The following is a 24,686-nucleotide window of genomic DNA, read 5'->3' as shown; positions in this document are numbered from 1 at the left end:
GCTGCGCCACCTGTCCTTCTGGAGGAGTGTAACCCCATCCAGCACAGGAAGATCTAACTCACACCTCAGATTCTGAACCCCTACAATCAGCACCTCCGTCTTGTTTGCATTCAGCTTCAATTTGTTATCCCTCATCCAGCCCATTACTGCCTGTAGGCAGGCATTTAGAGAATGAGTGCCATTTCCTGAAGATGAAAAGGAGTTGGATGTCATCAGCATACTGATAACATCCTGCACCAAACCTCCTGATGACCTCACCCAGAGGTTTCATTTAGATATTGAAAAGCATTGGAAGTGGTTAGAGTGCTAGACTAGGACCGGGGAGACCCAAGTTCAAATCCCCATTCAGCCATAATACTAGCTGGGTGACTCTGGGCCAGTCACTTCTCTCTCAGCCTAGCCTACTTCACAGGGCTGTTGTGAAAGAAACTTAAGTATGTAGTACACCACTCTGGGCTCCTTAGAGGAAGAGCGGGATATAAATGTAACAACAACAACAACAGCTTCCGTTTTGACGAGCAACTGTCACCAAGCTCTACCATCTGGAATCTACCTGAGAGATAGGAGCGTGACTACTGCAAAGCAGTGCCCCCTATCCCCAACTCCCCCAGGCAATCCTGAAGGAGACCATGGTCGATGGTACTGAACACCACCAAGAGATCCAGAAGAACCAGTGGAGTCACACTCCCTCTGTCAGTTCCCTGGTAAAGGTCATCCATCAGGCTGACCAAGGCTGTCTCAACACCATAGCCAGCTCTAAGGCCTGTTTGAAATGGGTCTAGATAATCAGTTTCCTCCAAAACTGCCTGGAGCTGGCCGGCCACCACCCTCTCAATCACCTTGCCCAACCAAGGGAGATTCCCAATCAGGGAAGGCTTCTTGAGGAGTGCTCTAACCATTGCCTCCATCAGACAAGGAGGCACCCTACCCTCCCTCAGCGATGTATTTATGGTATTAACCAGGCTACCTCCAACAATCTCTTTGCTAGATAGAAGCAGCCAAGTTGGTCAAGGATCCAGAGAACAAGTGGTAAGCACACTGCCCCAAGCAGCTCATCCACATCCTCAGGAGTCACAGATTGAAACTGATCCAACCTAATACTGCAAGGAGGATTGCTGGTCACCTCCTCCATAGACCTTGCAGAAATAGTGGAGTCCAAGTCGGCCCGAATACAGGAGATCTTGTTCGCAAAGAATGCATTAAAAGCATCACAGCAGAACAACCCCAGGGAATGGTTTGATTGATGGGCTCCAGTCCACACTCTGGCAGTGGACATTTTGGACCAATTATAGTTTCCAAATCATCTTGAAAGGTAGCCCCACTAGACAGCATTGCAAAAATCCAAGCTGAATGTAATGAGGGAAGGAATACTGGGGGCATCCAGTTCTATATAGTCAATCTTAATCACCTTGCAATAATTGAAAATTGTGGCAGAGGAAGAGGGGGTGAGTAATTTATGAAACTATAGCCTAGAGAGCCTAATCTTTTGCTTTTGCATCAATCGGACCAAATCACTCTGGACCAACTGGTTGTTTGTATCCAGACTTCAAGTGTACTGGCAGTAACCTAATCACACTGTGAATGCTGGTAGAACAGCTACATGTGGATGGAGCCTTCAGTTGTATTCACAGTTTGTTTATTTGTTTGCTTGTGACATTTATATCCCGCTCTTCCTGAAAGGCTCAGAGTGACTTACAGCATTCTTTAGAATTAATAATCCTGTCCCAGAAAAGCTCAAATCTTTTTTTTAAAAAAATCACACAAAAGTTAAAAAGCAGGGGGTGAGGCATGTTGTCAATTCCATAGATATAAAGCAAAATCTCTTATAATATTTTAACTCTTATAAGGTTTACATTGACTAAAAGAAACAGTCACATTCTAGATTTTTTGGGGGGAAACCAAGCACAGATCAGAAATGTGATTCATGAAGGTGTTCTATTTCACCAAGTAAGGCCACAACTAAAATTCCCAATTAATTTTGTCTATAACTGAAAGAGATTGGAACATCCTCTTTACAAATAGATAGGCAACTACAGGTATATACTAGTACCACCAAAAGAATTATATAAACTTTAAATTATTTTGTTCAGTGGAATATTAATCCCTAAATAAAAAAAATTACAAAATAAGGTCTAAATGAATTGATTGACCGTTTTAAAAGGATCCCGCAATTTTTAGAAATGGGGCTTCCAAATTTTTTGTTTTTTTTAATTCAAGTCTAATCTGAAGTAGTCATTACTTTGCAAACTCTTATTTTTATGGCAATTCTGTATTACAAGAATCGTAATCTTAGAATTGCTCTTAATATTAAGACTTCAGTGACAGTGCATTTGTCAGATGGCTAGCTCTTTTCAAAGCTGATGAGATAATTACTCTTGAACAATTTTCGTAGACCTTCAGCTCATCTGATTTTGAAGATATTTAATCTTCTCTAAGGAACGTTTGGGATTCCATCACCATAGTGTCCCTGCATTCACTGGCCTCCACAGTGATTGTCTACACAAAGTATGCACCTGACTAGTATTCCCTATTTCCCTTTGAGTGTGAAAACAGAGAGGTATGTAAGCTATCCCAAGCAGCTTCATACTGCACCAGCACCTGCTCAGGCACCAGTAAGTTAAACAAGCAAAACAACAGCTGGGTAAGTCAGGTCAGCTACCCTATGAACTTCAAGATGCATGCACTGGAGACTTTACCACACCACCCTTCCTTCTTTATTTGAAAATAGCAAGTCTTAGTAATACGATTCCTCCTGTATGTGTTTGAAGGGGCAAGTGAAAGACTTCCTGATGCACTGCTGCTGTTTTCTCTCTTCCTCAAAAGATGACAGATGTATACACATAGCTTGCATTGTCTGCAAAGAACACAACACAACTCATCCCATCCCATCCCACACTGGCAATGTTTGCTTAATATAGGTTCATGAGAAAGCATTCATAGTTAACTCAGCCCCATGGTGGCCACATTTCTCTTACTGTATGTAAGTTAGCATGCTTTTAAACTCATGTGCAGCTTCAAGGCAGCCAATCACTATTCTTCTACTCAGTTCTCCCTTTTACAATAGTGGCATAGAAAACATTAAAAGGCAATGCCATAGCAAGGTTCACAAATGAAATCTAAAGGAAACATGAATATCAGCCCCTATATGCAAGGCTGATCAATCTATATTTAGCACATACATAAACACTTTCAAACGAGCATATGAAGTCAATTATTGTTTGCCTGTTTGAACCTTCCACACGGTGATTCTAACAAGAGTTGCAATACAGCTAGTTTACGATTCCTGCAGAAAACAGGGACAAAGAACAGGGGATGGCTATCACCTCTTTGCTCTGTTTGTGAGCCTTCCAGAGGCTTGCCAGTGTTGGAAATCATACCAGGCTATGTGGAGCTTGATATAATCCAGCAAGGCTATTCTGAAGTTAATATCTGCATCACCAAGTGCAACATGGTTCCTTTAGTATATGTTAATGCCTGGAGATTATTTCCTTAGCTAAAAGTGGCCAGACACTTCCAAGGATGACAAAACACCATTGTGGAACAAAATGAATATTCTGAGAATACTCTCACTGCAAGAACAAGAGCTGTTATTCTAGAGATGATTCAGCATGTTACTCCTGCTTTACAGTTTACAATGACAACAGTGAATGGCAGTATGGTTGTGGGTATGGTACCCGGTGCTAAGAACAGGTCCTGACTCTCTGCGAAAGAGTGAAAGACTGGCCTGAAGGGGTGAGAAAACTAGTGAAGTGCCCAGCATAATTTTTCAAAAATTCTATAATGATTTTACTTCTATGCTTTCAGTTCTGGGGCTGTGGTGGAGAATGAGGGTCTTCAGGCAAGAGGGCATCATACTGAAAAATAATAATTCAAAATGGAATGTGTTTTTACAATATTTATATTTCAATATAGTGCACTCCTGCTCCAAGAATGTTAAATATATATTTTCTTGTACTAATACATGTTCTTGTACTAAGGATATACCTCCAGGAGTGGGTGGGGATTCTCAAAACCAATCAGCTGGTGCTTTAAAATGCCATAATATATTATTGCATAATGTTATAATATATTACTGACTCATGGGCATTTGGAAAATAAATTTCTTCAGCCGTAGAACACTGTTCTCTCCAGAAACAGAACTAAATGTCATTTCACAACACATTGTGGGCAGAGAAAAGGCAACAGAGGGGGGGTTCCATTCTTAGAGGAAGAACCCAATGTTTTTCATCAGATCTAGTTCTGCCCTAAAATCAGTGAACACAGATGTATCTCTTGATAAGATCAACAGCAACATTCTCCCAATTTAATGGACCTGGACTGTACCAAATGGACATGATTCTGAGAAAGTTAATGGTGTATCTAAATGTCAATGAAATTAATAAGACTTAAATACAGAGCATAGGTAAGATTTAGTATCTCATTAATCTCAAATGGGCATCCATTCAGAACAAAAGATTTTTTTCATACAGAACAGGGAGGAAACAGAAAATAGCGATCCCTAGCAATATGGAACAACTGGTTCTAAAATTGCTTTAGCAGAAATTTAGCACATGCTTGAACTCAGATCATAATTGAAGGCCTTTTGGATGGAAGTCTAAATCTTAACTTATATGCAAGTGGGGTCCAGAATTTCCTCCACAGATATATTTTCCAGATGTTAGCATTTTCCTGACCCACTGTTTTCATGTTGGGAGAAACATCACTAGTTTAAAATGTCAAAATTCTATTGAATGCCATTTCCCCCACTCTTCAAGAAGCTGTGCCTAGATACTCCTGTTATGGTTTGGGTCAATAATTCATCTACCAAGTTTACCCATAGATCATTATGACCAAGACATGATGGGAGATGTGAAATATGCCAGCCAAATGAAAACATAAGAAATGTTTCAATATTCCACACGTTGCTTATCTATATGGGTGAATTCCTGGATCCAGGGATTCTGTGTAACTGCAGGAAGCAGTTCTAAGAATTACTCAAAGGAAAAAGATACTGAAAATTCCCTCAAAGAAGGCTCTATACAAGAGGAATGGCAAAACTGGGTACAATCTACTGCCCTAGCACCACTCCCAAAGATAAGTTTGTTAGTAGCCTTATTTTTCCATATATACTTTTGCCTGTCTACACAGCCTTCTGACCCTTGAGCATTCAATAAAGTATGTTTCTCTAGTGATAAAACCGAATATACTCCTTTACAGCTGAGTTCACTGTTCAAACTAATGATACCTTGTCTGCTTCAAGGTTATCCATATCAGCTCAGTTGAAACTACCATAAAGTTGAAGAATTAGGAAGAAGATAGGACCCTGAATGTGAAGTGTGAAAATATTCCTGTTTTGCCAACAGAAACATTCACTGGGATCCAGAAAACAATATGTAAACATGAGAGGGAGGGTTAACAAATCTAGAGCTTCATTTGATGTTTCCAAAACAGGCAGGTTCAGACATCAGGCAATCTTGGTTTATTCTAATCACAACACTGGAAATAACTCTAGATCTGAACCCAAGATCTGTACTGAGTTTCAGATCTGTGGCTAAACTGGTTAGGACAACACAACCAATCCCGGCTTCTTTCTAACCTTGATTGGAAGCAGAATTCTTCCAACACGCATAAGGAAAAGGAAGTGGGGGGATGCATGTTCCTGAGGCTTGAGAACATTGCAAAAAGTCAACATTTTAACTTTTGCATGACCTCTTGTGCTTCAGGCATGCATTAATTCCACTTGCTTTCAAAGTAACTACTTTAGGATAGGTGAATTAGGTTTCCAACAGAAATACAGATTCATCTTCAAACAAAAATTGAAGGTAATCATGTTGGTCTGTTAGGGGAAAAAATCCAAAAGCCAACTTTGGTCATGCCATTGTTAGGACCAATCAAAATGGCACATAATTGTGAACAGCAAGCCTTTCAGTATCTCCATAACTCTTAAATCTGACTGGATAGCAAAAACAAAACAGCAAACTATTTTAAAGGGGAGGCAGTGGAGAGAGTTGGGCATGGTGACAGAGCCCAGAACTATGCAGTTTATGAGAGTCTTAAGATGGAGTGCAGGGGAAGTTATGCAAACTCACATTGATTACCTTCAGTAGGTGTTAAACACGAATACTGCTTACATTTTGGGCAGTGCCCTGATGAACTAAGAGCAGGGTCAGGGGCTGCTGGTCCCGTGCACCTCCAAAGCTCATCCATGCTGCTAGTAAATGTGGAGAGGCTCTATCATTACTAAGGATTGTATCCTTGCTGTAGCGACGATTCGCCATCATTCCTAATGCAAGAATAATTGCTAGGATGCAAACCTTAGTAGTGACGGAAGCCCTCTACCTTCCTCTAGCACAGGGTTTCTCAACGTGTGGGTCCCCAGATGTTATTGGACTTCAACTCCCATAATCCTCAGCCCCAGTGGCCTTTGGTTGGGAATTATGGGAGTTGAAGTCCAATTACATCTGGGGACCCACACGTTGAGAATCCCTGCTCTAGCAGCATGGACAGGCTTTGGAGTTGCATGGAGCAAGTGCATACACCCTGATCTTGGAATGGTGGGGCACTGCGCATAATGTAAGCCGCTGATTTCAGGGCATAACAACATATATACATTTACAATTTCTTTTATATCAATTTAAAAACTGTGTCTGACATTCTGAGCAAGGAAGTTTGGGTTCAGCAAGGAAGCAGGCTAGCATGCTTCCCAAATAATTACACTAAATAATTAGTGTAAATAATTAAACTAATGGCTAATTTTCATGCCCTCCCACCTGAAAACACATCCCTGAGGGTTGTGCAGTCCTCCAGGACAGATTTTCAGGTGAATCACAGTGGAAGGCTGTGAAAAATGGCTATTTCCCAGGTGCACCAGTACAGTTAGTTGGGAAGTTCTGTTAGGCTGTTCATTTGCTGCACTGGAAGTTTCTTTAATCTGATTAAAGACAACTTAGTTGATTAGGCACATGAGCTTTATCAACTACAGGAAAACCTCATTATTTGCGGGGGTTCTGTTCCTCACTTACTACCGCGGAGAACACAATGAGTAACAAGGCATTATTCCTATGAAAATGGAGGGGTGTATGTGTTAGGTTCCAGGAAGTAAGTGCTTTAAAAGCAGGGGGACACCCCACAAAACTCACAAAATTTTGTACTGTATCATGCTCTAAGTGCCCAGGATGTGTCCACAAATACCCTCAAAGCTGCAAAATACCCCCTAAACTGAAAAATCATGGGGAAAAAATAAGGTTTTTTCCAAGAAATGAGCCACAAAATGGCTTTGACAGACAAAATGGTGGCCAGAAGTGATCTCCGTGGTCACTTCCAGCTCTCTAGGAACAGTGGATATGTGGGTTTTAACCCTTTCATATCCTCGTATATGGAAAACGGATGTCAGACACCCCATGGATACACAGAACAGCAAATAACAAGGTTCTCCTGTAATCAATTACAGCTGCACAAGTCTACATGGGTGGGGGGGGACTACAGAAGAAAAAGTGCCTATTTTCAGATGCACTTGTCACAAGCAGGCACCAACCTGTATGAGAAAGAAATAGGGAAACCTCTCATTCAAAATGGTACTTGTAAGTATTCAATTAAAATAATTAATTTTGTTAGAAAGCTGTGCCTCATTAATCAGTGATACACTTTCAGTTGAATAAAACTGTTTAAATTGATTTATCTACCCACTTAACTGACTAAACGTAACAGCCTAATATCTGCCTCTGTTGCAGAAATAATCTATTAGGAAATAGTCAAATGTGTACTCATTGCAAAAATTCGGCATAAAAATAACAAGCAGCATAAAAATGTGGAAAGTCTTAAGTATATATATTTCTGTATCTCCGTCATAAATGGAAAAAGAAACAGTACAGTGGTACAGAACTGGTAGAAGAGTTCACTGTAATATGGACTCCTGAAGTTTACATGGAAGTTTGCTCATCAGTACATTTGATATGGATAAAATGCCAGTTACCATTAATCAGTGCATTCTTCCAAGGTCACATATTGAACTTCTATAGACTTTTGATCATACATTTCAGTTTTATACATCAGCTAACTTCAGTACTAAAACCTTTACCTACTGTGGATAAGTAGTTTGGGCTACTGGATATGTATTTGTTATAAATGCATTTTGATCTCACACACACACTGTTATGCCTAACACCTCTCTTTCTGCCTTGCACTGTATTTAGTGGCCTGACATTCTTTATGGAAACATTATCATTGTTAACAAGTCTAAGGTTATGTAACTGAAGGAAAGTCATTTTTTGTTGTTGCTATTAACAATGTCTGAGAAGATTTATATATTAAGACAGACAGCATCAGCTTAAAGCACAAAAAGTGAAACTGATGAACAATGAAGTGTGCTTATAAAAGAAGTATTATTAGAACAAAATAAACTCCTGTGAAATAATAATAAGATGATGATGATAGTTTCCTTTTCAGATTACAAGGTCTCATTCTAACCTTTCTAACCATATTTCAACTTTAGGTCTAGAATGAAATTTAAAGGGAATTTAAAGTTGTACAAACTCATTATTCCAATTACCTATTCTTTGCCCCTTCACCAGCTGGAGATTCTGCTCTAGAGCCTTCCATTAATACTAATAACATTTTTGATGAATAAACTTACTAATACTAATAACATTTTGATTTATGATGGCATGAGTATAATCATATTTTTAAATAGCATCTCATTTAAACCAATCTGTTTGGGTTAACAAAACTATACCTGTTTACTCAGAAGTGAGACCCACTGAATTGAGTGGGACATACTCGCAGGTAAGTTTGCACAGGAATTCTGCCCAAAGCAATTAACCAGGAGAGTAGGAAGGAAGAATTCTCTCACTCTTAATCAAATCAGGTAGAGCAGTCACTTTTCTTCTCCCTTTCCTTTTGCTTTATGGATAAGTATTAAATAAATATACTCACCATAAATACTTACCTTTTGCCTGAAAAAGTTTCCACAGAGAATTTGAGCTCCAGTTCATTGTAAACTGTGCACTTGAGAAATGCTTCCCTCTTCACAGCACAGGGGCCACTCAAAAATGTGGATCCTAAAGCCTCTTGTGTCAATAGCAATATCAGGAAGGGTCACATGATATAGCCCTTTGTCTCTGTCTTGACAGTGTGTCAGTGGCCATGGCCAATGATTAAGGCAGAGGAGTTGCAAAGAGATGAAAAATGTTGATCTGTACTCTAGCTACTGAAGCAGTAAGAAAGTTCATCCTGCCTTTTCCTTCATTCACAGACACTTATGCTACTCTCTGAATTGATGCATTCTGTAGGAGTGCAGGACAGTCCCAAGCAAAAAGAAACAAATCTTTTTATTTCATGGGAGCAGAAAATAAATCGACGGCCATAGAGACATTTACTTTTAAGTCATCTTCTGAAAGCCAGTGCACCTGTTTTATGTATGTAGTCTCAACTTTAAGGGCCAGGAAGCCATTCATCTTTAACTACTGAAAGCAAGTATATCAGAAACAGCAGCATAAGAACTATTTTCACTTTCTCCATCCAGGTCTACATGTCTGATCAGCTTGGCAAGATCCAATTAAATTATCCATCCATCCATCCACCCACCCACCCATCCATATGTGTATCTATAGGCTGTGTAAACAATTTAAAACAAATATAAAGTAAAGTAACAAAATTAATACAATTTCACAGGATAAAAACAATGTACAAAGCCTGAGAAAACAGGTGTGTCTTGAGGGCCTTTCTAAAAGCCATCAGGGATGGAGATGCTCTTATTTTGACAGAGAGCATATTCCAAAGGCCGGGGCAGTCACCGAGAAGGTACAGTCCTAAGTCGCCATCAGACAAGACGATAGCAACCATAACCTGACCTCCTCAGATGATCTTAATAGGTGGCAGGGTTCATGAAAAAGAAGGCACTCTCTTAAGAACCCTGGACCCAAGCTGTTGAGGGATCTATAGATAATAACCAGCACTTTGTATTTCGCTCGGAAACATACTGGTAGCCAGAGCAGCTCTTTTAAAAATCGAAGTTATATGGTCCCTTCGGGTTGTCCCAGAGACTAGTCTGGCTGCCAAATTCTGTACCAACTATATTTTCTGGACTATGTACAAAGGCAGCCTCATGTAGAGTACATTACAGTTGTCGAGCCTGGAGGTCACCACATATGCACCACTGTTTTAAGATCATTTACTTCCACAAATGGGGGTAGCTAATGAATCAGCCAAGGCTGATAAAGCGCTCCTGGTTGCTGCCTCAACCTGAGAAACCAGAGACAGTATTGGATCCAGGACTACTCCCAACCTACGAACCTGATCTTTCAGGGGGAGTGTAACTCCATCCAGAACAGGCATATCTAAAACATCTCTCGGGAAACAACCCCCCACAGTCAGTACCTCTGTCTTATTCCAGTTCAACTTCAGTTTGCTATCCCTCATCAAGCCCATTACTACCTCCAGACAGGAACTTGGAAAAGTTATGCCATTTACTGATGAAGTCGATATGGAGAAATAGATTTGGGTGTCATCAGCATATTGATAACACCGTACACCAAATCGCCTAATGATCTCTCCCAGCAGTTTCATGTAGATGTTAAAGAGCATTGGAGTTGCTTTTGGAAATTAAAGCTGCTTCTGAAAATATTTGACTAGGTTCTAGTTTGTTCACAGCAAACAAATTCTGGGAGTTCACAGTATTCCCACAATGAAATTATGTTTGTTAATAATGAATTAACAAATTGGGATATTCACTTCTTTCATAATATTGGCAGTGCTGAGGCTACATGAATTAAATATTTCGCAATCCATCCTAGTCCTTTCAAGATCAAAAGAATGTTTTCCTTCTTTTAAAAAGTAGTTTTTGATTCTGCATCTACAACAAATTAACCTCAGTAGTGCAACATTATTCTGTGTCCTGTCCGTTCTTTCACTTAATTAGATAAAAGGCAAACTGCTTAAGAACACTTTACCTGTTGCTATCCTGAACTAAACAGGGAGTTGGACTAGATGACCTTCAAGGCCTGTTCCAACTCTATCATTCTATATGGATAGCATTGATTGCTTGTTGGGTACTTGTAATGTGGAATGGTAGCTTCAGTCACATAACAGCCGCAGTTGCATAGTTTTTATTCAATTCAATTCTATTCTATTCATAGTTTCCATTCAATTGAGTAGATAAATTCGAGTCCACCACTCTGCCACTAAGAGCCATTCAGCTCCAAAGGTAGTGGTGATGCTGGAACTAACCACAACATAGGACAGCCAACCTATTGCCTAATAATATGACTCTTGGTAATCACAATTTCCCAGTATTTTGGAGCTTAAGTGAACATATCAAACTGAAAGGTTTTTTTCTTAATGGGATTTGATTACATTTTGAAAGCTGTGCCCTTCCATATGCCTACATCTCTTTGATCAGGCAAACTTGAAATTAAAACTGAGAAATTAACTGAGAGAGAAAAAGGAAGAAATAAGATGACCAATATGACATACAGCAAACTGCAACTCAGAAAATTTTTAACTTTCTGCCAAGCCATTCACAACTTATATTTTACAGGAGATTCATACTTATAACTGTGGCAACTGCCAATCATATACACATGTGGACAAATTTGTTGGTACCCTTACAGCTCATTGAAAAAGTGTTTTATGCCTCCTGAAAAGCTATTAAATGAAAAGCAATTGTCCCATGTATACCTGCATGCCTTTGATATGTCATCGAGTAAAGCAAAGCAAGTGTGAAAAGAGATAAAGTATTGCTTATTCTACAAAGATATTCTAAAGTGGCCTGGACACATTGGTTGGTAACCCTAGAAAAGATAATAAATAACTGGATTAGCATGATTTTTCAAATTCACTGTTTTCTTTAATTAGTATCACACATGTCAGTGTCTGATCCATTGCTTTTTGAGTAACAGTGGGCTCAATGGAAGAAGACCCAGGAGGACTCCACTGTTGAAAGAAAAACATTAAAAAGCCAAACTGGAATTTGCTAAAATGCATATTGACAAGCCACAATGCTTCTGGGAGAATGTCCTTTGGACAGATGAGACAAAACTGGAGCTTTTTGGCAAGTCACCTCAGCTCTATGTCCACAGACGAAAAAATGAAGCTTTCAAAGAAAAGAACACAATACCTACTGTGAAACATGGAGGAGGCTCGGTTATGTTTTGGGGCTGCTTTGCTGTGTCTGGCACGGGGTGCCCTGAGTCTGTGCAGAGAACAATGAAATCTCAAGACTATCAAGACACTCTGAAGCGAAACGTACTGCCCAGTGTCAGAAAGCTCTGTCTCAGTCACAGGTCATGGATCCTCCAACAGGATAATGACCCAAAACACACAGCTAAAAGCACCCAAGAATGGCTAAGAACAAAACATTGGACTATTCTGAAGTGGCCTTCTATGAGCCCTGATTTGTATCCTGTCGAACATCTATGGAAAGAACTGAAACATGCAGTCTGGAGAAGGCACCCTTCCAACCTGACACAGCTGGAGCAGTTTGCTCAGGAAGAGTGGGCCAAACTACCTGTTGACAGGTGCAGAAGTCTCATTGAGAGCTACAAGAATCACTTGTTTGCAGTGATTGCCTCTAAAGGTTCTGCAACAAAATATTAGGTTAAGGGTCCCATCATTTTTGCCCATGTCATTTTTCATTTGTGTTATTATTTGAAATATTATGTTGCATCAAAACTCTAAAGCATAGTCTGATTTTTGTTAAATGCAGAATAAACAATGATGGGTGCCAATTACTTTTGTCAGTTTCAAGTTATTTCAGAGACAATTGTGGGTTCATTTTTCATGGAGGGGTAACAACACATTTGTCCACGGGTATACATGAGATGTTGCCAATCAGAGTCTAACCACTGATTACTCCACCAAAGTATGGTCTATTTTTGACAGGCAGCATTTCACCAGGAAATGAAGAATGACATTCAGGAAGTATGCCTTCCACAGTGATCGCATTAATTGTGTGTAATTTGAAGGAGATTGTTCAACTGGTTTATTTTTAATTTTTCCACATGTTTTGATGAACTCCTTTCTCTTAATAGTTCACTTAGTTACTTGTGCATTTGTTACGGGTATTTTTCTCTGTACGTTTTTGTTGAATATTCTACAACTCATCAATGAATTCTCAGTGTTGTAAACTGATTGGAAAATGGCTACTTTGCTCTTAATTCTCCTGAGAAAAATTGCTTCCCTGAAACCACTAGCGGAGGGAGGCCAGTGGCAGCCTGTGTCTAGCCATGGTGGTGGCCCCCTTCATCCCACCTCCTATATCTGACATCAGACATGGGCGGTAAGCCATGCCCCCACACCTGATATCAGACGCGGGGGTGTGACCTACTGTCTGCGTCTGACGTCAGACCACTGGCCTTCCTTTAAGGCAGGGAGAGACACTCCTGGTCTCGCTGTGAACACAGCACTGGCCATTTAACTCCCGAATGAGGCCACGAGGACTTGTCTAAACCATGGCCCGTGTCATTAGACGCAGGGGGCATGTTGGGGGCCGTACCTTGAGGCACAGCCCCTGACAGGGTTTGAACCCTATCGCCCAATGGTGGCCCCTGCCTGAAACTACTATCTGCCCAGTGGGATAAAATGTACAATTATCTATATGACAGATAGGAGAGAGGTCCAAACAGAACATGGTCAGGGGTGGGTGGGTGAGATATGCTGAAAGGAGTAACAACAGTAATTTTAGTTGAGGGACAAGATGGAGAAAGTATGAAGCATTTCCTTTACTTTTTTTTAAAGTAACATTGCACCTTAACTTAATCGCCCTCCACACATGTGACAGTCCTTGAATTTAGGGAGTCTCTACTAGGACAATGGGAGAAGCTACTCAGAGCACTGTTGTTGAGAACTGATAACTTCACTGCCTCCCCACCCCACCCCCGCTCTCTCTTTCACACATACTTGCCAAACTCCAGTAATGTATACTGCAGAAGGAAAGCAGGGGGATACTCCAGTAACTACAGGGACACATGCCCAAGGCAGCTCTAAGAGCTAAAGCCACCATTTCTACTCTAAGGCGGCAGCTTCTGTAGCTGAGGCTGTTGCTATGCAACACAGGTTCCTTAGGGGTGTGTGCCACAACTGACCTTATCACCACTGTAGGCTAAAATTAACTGGTTAATCATGTTTTTAAAATAAACTACAAACATCTAATACTACTACTATGTCAAAGTACATACTAGACATTCCCCTTGATTTATCACAACTTTTCCCCAAAAAATATAGAGTTCAAACAAAGAAATCGTTGAATAAAGTCCAACCCCAGCAAAGTCTATTAGGAAACAAGTTGTTCTAGTAAGAACTAATCAGCCTACTTTCCTTTCTCTGTCTCTACACCATTGAGGTGTCCCTGTGTGTCACTCACTACAACTGTACCTAAACTTGCCATTGAGTCGATGTCAACTCCTGGCGACCACAGAGCCCTGTGGTTTTCTTTGGTAGATTACAGGAGGGGTTTACTATTGCCTCTTCCCGCGCAGTATGAGATGATGCCTTTCAGCATCTTCCTATATCGCTGCTGCCCGATATAGGTGTTTCCCATACTGGGAAACATACCAGCAGGGATTCAAACCGGCAACCCCTTGCTCATTGAGCAAGTTATTTCCCCGTTGCACCATTAGGTGGCTACAACTGTACCTAATTGGGTTCAAATTGGTTAGACAGTCCACAGGTTAGGCCACTTGCGCCTCAGACATTCACTTGTCCACCATCTTGGTTTGGGGCAGATGATATCATCACAAACTATGCGACTAAGGTTTCCCCATGTGCCCCTACAGCTGTAGCAAATTTGGTATAAATCGGTTAGGCGGTTCGCAAGTTAGCCCACTCGCGCCTCAAAAGTTTATTCATCCAGCATCTTGAATCGGGGTGGATAACATCATCACAAACTACATCTTGAGGTGTCCCTACAACTGTACCCAGTCTGGTTCATACTGATCCAGGCGTTGCGAAATTGATAGTGGGGGGATACACACACACAGAATGCCGAGTGATCTCATAAGCCTACCGGAAAGTAAACTAAAAAATGACAAAAACCTCTCAAACTGTTCAAGTCACTTGTAAAACTTTTAATTGTATAACAACTGGCGGCTGGTGCAAGTGGGTGTGGAGGATGGGGCTGGAGGGCGCAGTTATGTCTCTCTCCCTCTCTTCCTGCCCTGCCGTGGCCGCATGTGTCTCTGTCTCTCTCTTTCTTTTTGTCCCACTGTGGCTGTAACTGCACCTTTCTTACCCTGCCTCTCCTACACTGACAAGTTTCAAAATCAATCCCTTCAGCTATTTTCTAACTATAAGCCATAACATTAACTGACCCTCTGATTTCTGGCTATAATGGTGGCATGTAATTTGTCTCTGAAGTAGGACTGCCTATATTATGACACATAGACACACACACCCCACTGTGCAAGGGGAAGTGCTTTCCATTTGTACAGAAAGGATCCTTGGGCCCATGCCTATATAAATTAGTATGTGGTATGATAAAAAGAAAGGGGAGAGGAAAGAGTTGAAAAAGTTTTTTGTGGGTCTGACCTTCATCTTCCCTCTCCTCTGTCATTAACTGTCTGCTGAGGTGATCTGGCCAAACACAAGCAATTCAGGACCTGTCAAAGAACTGCAAGATAGATCGGGGACTGCTACTACAAATTTATAGCTACCAAGGTCTTTGCTGATTAAATTTTCCAGGCCTGAAAGTAATTTCTGTGTCAACACTCTTTTACTTAATTCACAATCAGCATCAGGACAAATGAGGGCAGTGGTTGAGGCAGCTTAATACTTTTCCCTTCAAGTTATCACATGATCTGATGAGAGCTATCTTCCTTTCATTCTCAATTGCAAGCAAATAAATATTAACTTAAGAGCAGCTAAGTCAGCCTTAGCTTCTTAAGTAAGTTGCTCCACACCACACACAACCAAATTGCAAGAGCCAGCTTAAGTAGTCTGCAGCCAAGTAATTTGCTTCCCACAGTTTTCAGCTTTTGGGGGTGGGGAGTATGTGACATTACTATATTTCTGTCTAATACCCAAATTACTTAAACAGCCAAATTACTTTAGGCCAATTGTCCTTAGGCATAATTGTACAGTGAAAAGCGCTAAATAACCTAGATGGCTAAACCTGGCAGTGATTTCCACACTCATGGTCCACATTAATTTAGTAATAATGTGAAATTGTTCAAGCATAATGTCCATAAGTATTTGAACAGGCTGGCTTTCCTGCAACCAACCCAACATTCTGGACAGTCTCAAAAATTACACCATGAATGCCTTTTAGTCTGGAATGTACTATATGGGGGACAGACATTTTTTTCTATTTTTTGGACAGTATAGCTTTTTCATGTGACCTATCCAGCAAAGCTAGTCTTACATCATGTTTCATGCATCTGATTGACTAACTGGCTGATTGATTAAGCGCAGTCAAGTCGGTGTCAACTCTTAGCAACCACATGGATAGATTATCTCCAGGATGATCTGTCTTCAACTTGGCCTTTAAAGTCTCTCAGTGGTGCATTCATTGCTGTCGTAATCGAGTCCATCCACCTTGCTGCTGGTCGTCTTCTTCTCTTTCCTTCAACTTTTCCCAGCATTATGGACTTCTCAAGGGAGCTGGGTTTTCGCATAATGTGTCCAAAGTAGGATAGTTTGAGCCTGGTCATTTGTGCCTCGAGTGAAAATTCTGGATCAATTTGTTCTATGATCCATTTGTTTGTTTTCCTGGCTGTCCATGGTATCCTCAAAAGTATCAATGCTTTTTCTATCTTGCTTCTTCAAGGTCCAGTTTTTGCATCCATAGTGTCATGGGGAAAACCATTGTCCGAATGATTCTAATCTTTGTAGGTGTAGACATGTCACGACATCTAAATATCCTTTCCAAGGCCTTCATTGCAACCCTACCAAGTGCTAGTTCGCGGCGTATTTCTTGACTGATGGCGTATTTCTTGACTGACTTGATCTTTACTATTGATGGTCGATCCTAAAAGGCAGAAGCTATCCACCAATTCAATGTCTTCATTGTCAATTCTGGTTGCTGTACCCGTTGTCATTAGTTTAGTCTTCTTTACATTTAATTGTAGTCCCATTTTTTCACTGTGCTCCTTGACTTCCATTAATAGAGCTTTCAGATCAACAGCAGTGGCATCCCTTAACGTACCAAAGAGTATGGGATCTCCCTCTGAGTTCAGAGATCTTTTGGAAAACTTGCCTTATTTTTCCATGTCTATTTCCATCCTCAAGGTCTTTACAGATGTCACTGTAGTATTGCTCCTTGTCTCTTTTAACAGCTTTCTGAAATTCCCTATTAAGTTCCTTCCTGAGGTTTTTATCTTTCTTGACTTTGGCTTCTCTCCTCTGCTTGGCAATTTCCACCGTCTGCTCTGACATCCATTTTGCTTTCTTCTGTTTCTTGGTCTTTGGCAGTCTCTTTTCACATTCGTCCTTGACAGCGTCTTTGATTTCATTCCAGTTCCTCTGGTTCCCTATCAAAGATGTTCAGAACTTCAAAGGGGTTCCTTATGTTCTCCTTGAAAATGGTGGGAACATTCTCAAGATCATATCGTGCAAGTTGGATAGCTTTGTTTTTCTGCTTTTGCTTGATCTGGAACTTGCACATGAGCAGTTCGTGATCGGTTCCACAATCTGCCCCTGATGATGTCTTTGCTGTTATAACTGAGCTCTTCCACCTCGTTGCACCAGTAATGTAATTAATTTGATTTCTGTGTACTCCATCTGGTGATGTCCATATGTATAGGTGCTGCTTTGGTTGTTTGAAGAATGTGTTAGAAAAGAAGAGATCATTGGCTTGGCAAAAACTAATAAGTCATTCTCCTGCTTCGTTTCTGTTTCCTAGGCCATACAGGCTGACTGTATTTTCCTCCCTACCTCTTCCAACTTTGGCAGTCTCCAACCACCAGCATCACATCTTGCTTGCATATTCTGTCAATTTCAGACTGAACTTGATCATAAAACTAATCAACTTTCTCTTCTTCTGCATCAGTTGTTGGGGCATAGACTTGAAGAACTGTCATGTTAAAGCGTTGTCCACGAAATTCATGCAATTACAGTAATTCAATTATAAATATCACAGCAGCTGGTATAACCTTTCCCAATTTATTTGCCAGCACAGGAAATCTTATGACCACATCCTATAAAAAGTTTTGAATGCTGCTTGGGAAATGTTTGTTTAATGTTGATAGAAATTTTAAAATTAATCCTAACTCATTCATTTTGCTAGAACAGTGAGTTCTGGAACTAAATATCAAAAATAGATTTCATTTCAGAGACACACAATGCCTATTGAAGCCTACTCAGAACTAAGTCCTACTGAGTTCAATGAGACTTACTCCCAGGTAAGTGTGTTTAGGATTGCAGCCAAATAAAAGTTATGTTTTTTAAAAAGATGTGTGCCATTAAAAGACAAAAATGTGTGTTTTTAATCCTCCTCAGACACCCTCTTAAACACAACAATCATATTAATTATCTGCAACCTAGTTTCTAGTTGCAAGTAGAAACTGTTAACTGTTGCTTCCAAATGACAAGAATCCTTTTTGTTTCATATAATGTACTTTAAAAAATATATATTCCCAGGTGTGTAAAAGAAATAATGTTTGATTGGCTTGAACATATTCATTCAATATTTAAGGGAACGCCTTCTTCGGCATGAACCCCACTGCCCACTGAGATCTGCTGGAGAGGTCTGTCTGCAGCTGCCACTGGCTCGTCTGGTGGCCACTCAGGGACGGGCCTTCTCCGCTGCTGCCCCGAGGCTTTGGAATGCGCTCCCTAGTGAAATAAGAGCCTCCCCATCTCTGACAGCTTTTTAAAAGTCTTTAAAAACACATTTCTTCACCCAGGCTTTTAATTAATGTTGTTTTAATGGTTTTAATGCTGTTTTAAAATATTATTATAAAAATTTTAAATTGTTGTAATGTGTGTTCCTCTCCCCCCCCCCCCATTTTTGTCTTAATGAATGTTTTACTTTGTTTTTATTCTGTTGTAAACTGCCCAGAGACGTAAGTTTTGGGCGGTATAAAAATGTTTTAATAAATAATAAATAAAAAATAAATTACCTATTTAAATTAGAGAGGTATTACAGAATAGTAGAAACATACAAAGAGTGAGGCAGTGCTGATCTCTTTATTTCAAAATGTAGTGTGATAGGATGCCATTTAGAAGGTTTAAGAGTAAGGGTAGAAGGTTAGAAGAGTAAGAGTAAATAAAAGTAATATTTGTAGAAATGCACATTTTTGACATCAAGAACAAAAACGTTTTGAATTTATCATTTTGAAAATGTAAGAAAGAATTCATGTTTTGGAATCATTTAACTGGAAATTGTAATGGTATAAATTATGTTTGTCATATCAAGGCTGTTTGATTATTTTAATAGTGATGATGATGATGATGATGATGTCGTTTAATTTTTGCATCAATGGCAATTTTAAATCTTGGGCTTCATGTTTACAATGATCAATTAGAAAAAGTGTTTTAAATCCATGTATAAATCCCATGACCACAGTGAGGAAGCACTATTTATAAATCCAAAAGTGTCCTGTCACAAAGCTCTGGCATCATCTATTTTATTTTAGTTCTTTTTAAAATTTGTGTTATATTTATTGTAAACTGCCGAGAGATGTTGCATTTGGGGTGGTATACAAATATACTAAATATAAATATGGCTTAATCTCTACAGCAAAAGCAAACCAAAATCCTCACCTTCGGCACAAGTCAAGACATGGACTGCAGTATGTAAGTGGCCAGCAGCTACTACAGGTGTGAATAAGAGCAGACTGCTTTCACACTGAGCTGCTCCCAAGCGGATGAGAGTCTTTATCTAGCGAGAAAGTAGAACAGAAGTAGAGTACATCTTTTAAGCAGGATATTTATGAGCCTCTTCAATCCCTTTACCAGACACACAAATGCAACCCAGCTAACTTTTTTTAAACTACTAAAAATACTAAACCTCCTACTGAACTAGTTGGAAAAGTGTTAGAAAGGGGAGGAGTAAGAGCAATTAGTCCAACAGGTCACCTTTCATCCACCTATGACATCACACTGCTGCCCTGATTCTTTCATTAATACATTTGAGCTGAAAACAATGGGCCTGCCATTAAGCACCACACAGTTCCAAGATAAGAAAGCACTAAGCAGATAATAATCAGTGCATTTAGCTGGATTTTAAACATTCAGCTGCTTAATCATTTCTTCCTCACTCCATGCTGCGGCCTAAACATACAGGGAATGCTTAGTATGCCTTAGGCTAAAGGAGAGAATGCAGAAAAAGGCAGGGGAAAAGGAGAAGCTTGAACAGGGTAAACAGAGAGAGGGAAAGAACACACAAGCACCAAGGGGATTTCATTGGCAATCCTCTCTAAGGGAAATGAAAACATTTATTAATTGCCATTAATTAAATAGGTTAAATACAGCCTTGATAATCTCCTAATGATTAACAAACATATTATAAGAAATAGCGGTGGAAGCACACTTATCTTCATCGTGTGACAAGCCATAGAATTTCTATTTTCTTCAAGACTTTTAATGAGCGGGTTTCACTCACTCTTTGTCATGTGTCACCAAGCACACTGGGTATAGCAATAGCAATAGCAATAGCAATAGCAATAGCACTTACATTTATATACCGCTCTATAGCCGAAGCTCTCTAAGCGGTTTACAATGATTTAGCATATTGCCCCCAACATTCTGGGTACTCATTTTACCGACCTCGGAAGGATGGAAGGCTGAGTCAACCTTGAGCCCCTGGTCAGGATCGAACTTGTAACCTTCTGGTTACAGGGCGGCAGTTTTACCACTGCGCCACCAGGGGCTCATCTCGCTGATCTCGCTCATCTCGTATGATCTCGCTGGCTACGTTTTAAACAAATCATTATCTCTAAATGATGAAACATGGCCATATTCACTGGTTCCACAGGCTTCCTTGACTTCTTATAAAAGAACTTGAAAAGTGAAGGCTATACAAACTAAGGCGTATACACTGAAGGCAGAGTGTCATTTTTAGCAGTTTTGCTGACATTAAACAGAAGAAGCACAAACTCAGAGGAGTGATGCAGCCTACTCAACAACCTTAAGTCTACTGCAAACAAATTTTGTTTCTTCCATACAGCTCCTTCTGTTTATGAATGAAAATTATAATCACTTCCTTGATAACACATTCAGAACAACCCTGAACTCTTCTGACAAGACCTCTCACTGCATATATTATATTTCATTTGCCCAAAAATACTTTACATACTTGTTTTTATATCTAAAGTTAAGCTAGAAACAGAAACAACTGCTAGGTATACTAGACCCTACTATCCTAAAACCATCATTTTGTAAAGCTATTGGCATCAGAACAACTTTGCCTGGACGAAGAAAGTCCAAGGACCAGGTCACTAATAAAACTGAAATTAGCTATTACCCACATTTGGGTCATATTAAATTTCAGTCATATCAACTTTATTAGTGATCTGGTCTGGCCTACATCTCCTGCTGTCCCCCACCAATCTAAGAGCAGAGTGTGTGTGTTCACTGCATGCCTCTTCAAACCACATCTTCTCTTCCACCAACCTCTGAGTGGCTCTATCCTTTTTGCTTTAACAGAGAGAGGCTTACATACAGTTCAGGCTACATACTTGTACAGACTACAAGTTTGAGCACAAAAACAAAGGAGGAGAGAGTCTGCTTAACCGCTTCCCATCTCAAGTCAGTCCCCCAACTGTACCTTTTCACCATTTTTTATTTCCATCTGTGCGAAGAAAAGCAGTTGTGGGTAGTAGGAGCAGAAAAACAGCCAGGGGATAATGGTTGAACAGCCTTGCATATCTGCTCTTCCTCTGTTCAAAACTTGCAGCAACCTGAAGCAGCTTCTTGCTTTAAAAACCATGGACCAGGGGGAAACCACATACAGCTACATGTAATGTCTATTTTCAGCCTAATCTGTTCAAACCACCAGCGATAATATTGCTACTCCTCCTCCTACACCTCCACATTTATTTAGCTTCAGCATTATCCTAAGTGCAGATGAACTAGAAGTTCTTCATGTGAAGGGATCATATCATCAGTAAGGGAAAGCAGGTAAAGTGCAGAGATCAGTCCACAACTTCATTAGTTTATGGATGGAACTAGAAATTGAAGCATCTCTATATTTCCCCCAGAAGTACTTAATATTGCATCTAGTTTAGTTTAGGGATGTGCACGGAACTACAGAGGCGTGGTCCGGCACTGGGGGGAGTGTGGCTTTAAGGGCAGGGGCAGTACTTACCCCTCCTGCCCCTTTCCCCCCTCTGGCGCTCGACTTCTTAGCAAAGTTTTTGAGGCAGCTGAGTTCCTCCCTGCCGCCCCTGCCCCTATCGTTGTCTGGAATAAGGAAAAGTTGCCAGCGGTTCCGTGCAACTTGCCGCCACGCATGCGCCTGTCGCGGTGTGCGCCTTTCGCCACAGCCGCGTCCGCGCGCCACACACATCACACGTGTGTGACGTTCATGGTGCGTGCGCGGCGGCAGCAACGGGCGCATGCGTGGTGGCAAGTTGCACAGAACCACCGGCAACTTTTCCTTATTCCAGACAACGATGGCAGGGAGGAACTCTGCCGCCCCCAAAACTTTGCTAAGAAGTCGAGTGACAGAGGGGAAAAAGCAGTGGGAAGGTTAAGTACTCCCCCCCCCCGCCCTTAAAGCCACATTCCCTCACCTGCCAGACCGGCCAAATTCCGAACTGGTCCGGAGGCCTCTTACATGGCCCCGGACAAGTTCCGTGCACACTACTAGTTTAGTTATCACTAGTGATCTAGCAGAAGTTCCAAGACATTTCCATAATCTGAAACAACTAGAGATCTGCACGAAGCGGTTTTTGTGATTCGATCTGAGCTCAAAACAAATTGCAAATACTCACCAGTCATTTCGACAAGTCAACTCAAAAAAATTGAGTGATTCAACAGTAAGAAACAATGGGGAACACTGTTTCCCCACAGGTAAGTTCTAAGGACACCAAAGTGGGCTGGGTGGTAAGGCATGAAGGCATGTTACCTACCATCCAATAACAAAATAAAATGGGCAAGCGGGCAACTTTAAAATTTGTTTTAAGCTTTCCCTCAAAACCGCAGAGCATCCTATGGTGATTTTTTGTGGAAAGTTTTGAAGATTTTTTTTTTAAAAAATAACCCGCTTTCCCATTTCTTTTGTGGGTTGGGTGGTAGGTAGCACCCATCATGCCCTATCACCCAACCCACTTTGGTGTCCCTGGGATATATCCATGGGGAACCAATGGGGTGAGATTCAAGTTCCCCATTGTTCCCTATGGCCAGAACAAGCAGAGTGCACATATTTTGCAATCCTGCCTTGGAAAACACTGCAAAAACAGAAGCACACAGTCCTTCCCAACACAGAACACCACATTTTGCCAAACACAGAGTCCAAAAATGGCCAGAAAAAGATTCATTGACCAGGAATCCACTGCCAGTGCCACAGTGCCTGCACTGCAGTATATTTGGCACAAGTTGCTCTCTCATGACTTGGTGACGCGTTGCCCAAAACTGGATCAGCTCCATCTCCTGGCCTTCCACCAGCTCCTGCAAATACTGCAGCACACACTGCTCAGCATTGCTGTAGGGCTTGGTGGGCTCTTCTCGTCTCCCTGACAAGGCACCATGGAACCCCTCCATGAACAACCGGGTAGAGGCAGAACTGCCGGCTCACTTAGTCCTGCCAGGGACACCACACTGCTGAACTGGGAAGCAGCAGTGATGGTGCTGCTAGGTGGAATGCAGACTATCAACAGGTGCTCCAGAGCTCTCATCCTGGCTGTGCCCCAGCCTCCTCTCCTCTGCTTGTCTAACCTCTGCAACCAGGAGAACCGCTGTTGGTAAAGTCTGGCTCAGCACTGCTGTCTCAGCACACAAACTGTTCATTAGAACAGCTTGTTTGTTTCTCCTGCCCCACCAGTGCGCCATGACGAATAGGAAAGCAGCGTGCCTCCCGCTGGGACTGGTCTACAAATCCACAGTGAAGTGTACATTGGTGTCAGTTGCTGCTGTGCGCAGCAGCCCCAACAAGGCCTCCATGCACAACCGGTACAGGGAGAGCACCACCTGCCTGCTGAAGGTGGTACGTGAGGGATCCTATAGTTGAGGGTAAGCAGTCGGAGCAACCGGCAGAAGCCAGTGTTCTCCACAACCTGTTCTCCTCAACCTGGTTGTCCAAAGTGATTATCTCCCCAATGGCCCAGGTGATGAGATGAGGCTCTGGGCTACCAGACCACTTTCCCACCAACTGCAGCCACCACGCAGCAGAGGGAAAGGGAGGTGGGTGCCAGCAAGTGCAAAATCCTAAAACAAAACCCCCCAAACCCAAAAAAGGAAACAGTGGGAGCCTGGCAGGCTGGGCACCACACACCAGCTGACAAAAGCCAAAAAACAATCCTCCAGGCCAGAGGTGTACCTAGGTAATTTTGGAGCCTGGACCTAAAGGCCTTTGGAGGCTCCCCGCCGCAAGTTAAGCATCATTTTTTAACATGTAGGTTCTTGAGGGCACAAACTGCACCACCCAGGACAGACTAAAGAGGCTTTGGGGGGCTCCAGGGGGTGTGGAGGTCCTGGACTTTGGCTCCACGCAGCATACAGACAGCAGCAGCAGCAGCAAAGGTAGCAGCAAGGCTGCAAAGAAAAAGAACAAAAGTACAGCACCCCATTTATTAAAGCCCTGGGGGGGTGGCTATAAGCAAAAATAAGAAGAAACA

At 41.3% G+C, this 24,686-nt stretch overlaps 1 protein-coding gene across 7 annotated transcripts in view; it reads right to left on the bottom strand.

Moving 5' to 3' along the window:
* PRDM1 (PR/SET domain 1) overlaps positions 1 to 24,686 on the bottom strand; it is a 125,643-nt gene that overhangs the window by 71,402 nt on the left and 29,555 nt on the right. For 2 of the 7 annotated variants that reach the window (XM_053284809.1, XM_053285136.1), the window contains one exon: positions 19,672 to 19,789. The exons of 4 other annotated variants lie outside the window; for them this stretch is intronic. The gene's annotated coding sequence lies outside the window, so the exon portion shown is untranslated. Of the gene's footprint in view, positions 1 to 13,872; positions 13,895 to 19,671; positions 19,790 to 24,686 lie in introns of those variants that run through there. One more of the 7 variants, XM_053285338.1, reaches the window with a different exon arrangement.

The sequence above is a fragment of the Hemicordylus capensis genome, chromosome 1 (genome assembly GCF_027244095.1).
Source record: "Hemicordylus capensis ecotype Gifberg chromosome 1, rHemCap1.1.pri, whole genome shotgun sequence".
NCBI lineage: Eukaryota > Metazoa > Chordata > Lepidosauria > Squamata > Cordylidae > Hemicordylus > Hemicordylus capensis.
This window is presented reverse-complemented; position numbering and strand designations above follow the sequence as displayed.